At 43.0% G+C, this 1266-nt stretch overlaps 1 protein-coding gene and 1 pseudogene across 1 annotated transcript in view; one reads left to right on the plus strand and one right to left on the minus strand.

Moving 5' to 3' along the window:
• LOC103594595 overlaps positions 1–672 on the plus strand; it is a 4795-nt pseudogene extending 4123 nt beyond the window's left edge.
• The window catches only part of NNMT (nicotinamide N-methyltransferase), an 18393-nt gene that overhangs the window by 6211 nt on the left and 10916 nt on the right, over positions 1–1266 (minus strand). The window lies entirely within an intron of this gene.

A 1266-nucleotide genomic window follows, 5' to 3' on the forward strand; every position in this document is an offset into this window, starting at 1 on the left:
ATCACATAGAGAAGAGAGATTTGGTTCTAATGTCCAAACGTCAGATTGAAAGATCGGCCCATCCCTGTTTCTCTTACTTCAATTTAAACACATTTGAGGTTCTTCAGATAGATCCTGAAGTGACAGATGAAGAAATAAAAAAGCGGTTTCAGCAGTTATCCATATTGGTGCCTCCTGACAAAAATCAAGATGATGCTGACGGGGCACAAAAGTGTGGACAAAGCTTACAGATTGCTACTGGATCAGGAACAACAGAAGAGGGCACTGGATGTAACTCAGGCAGGAAAAGAATCCATGGAACACTGTGAAAGAGCAAAAAACAAACAAACAAACAAAAAACAAAGAAGGAAGGAAAACCCACAAATGTAGAAAAGGATGATTCTGAGCTGCTCACACAAGCAGTGTATAAACAGACCAGGAAACTCTTTGCTGAGCTGGAAATTGAAAGGAGATGCGAATGAGATGCATGAGAGGAAATGACAAAGGGCAGAAGAGACCGAAGGTCACGGAAGAGCCAAACAAGAAAGGGAGTGGCAGAAAAACTTTGAGGAGAGTCGAGAAGGTCATGTGGACAGCTGGTGAAACTTCCAAGCAAATATGAAGGGGAAGGAAGAGAAGACAAATCTGACCCTCCTGAGACCCCCAAAAGTAAAAATGGAGCAGCATGAGTGACCACTGGGGGCCCCAGAACCTTCTGCCAGCCACCTTCCTGCTTTGAAGGACTTATTCCTTCCTCCCACTTCCCCCCAACATAGAGTGGTATTTGCTTTTTAGTCCATTTTGTTTTCAATACAATTTAATATAGATCAGAGTAATTCTTTTCTGTATTGAAATGAGGGGCTCAGTTTAAAAAAAAGACCATCCCTACCCCCTACTCATGGAACAACCAGGACAAGAAGGTGCCACCACTCATGCTGCCTTCACTTCCTACAGCCTGGAACTCAGTGTTTTGTACTTCACTGAATTGTGATGGTTGGAAACGTGGTGTATAGTTTGTGGATCGACAGATGACAGGGTAAGGAAAATATGATATGTATACACAATGGAATATGACTCAGCCATAAAAAAGGATGAAATTCTGCCATTCACAGCAACATGGACGAGCTTGGAGAAAATTACATTAAGTGAAATAAGCCTGGCATGGAAAGAGAAATACCACATGTTCTCACTCATAAGTGGGAGCTAAGAGAGAACAAAAGAACAAAAGGGAGGGAGGGAGGGAGGAAGGGAGGAAGGGAGGAAGGAAGGAAGGAAGGAAGGAAGGAA

The sequence above is a fragment of the Galeopterus variegatus genome, unplaced genomic scaffold (assembly GCF_000696425.1).
Source record: "Galeopterus variegatus unplaced genomic scaffold, G_variegatus-3.0.2 Scaffold1584, whole genome shotgun sequence".
Lineage (NCBI taxonomy): Eukaryota > Metazoa > Chordata > Mammalia > Dermoptera > Cynocephalidae > Galeopterus > Galeopterus variegatus.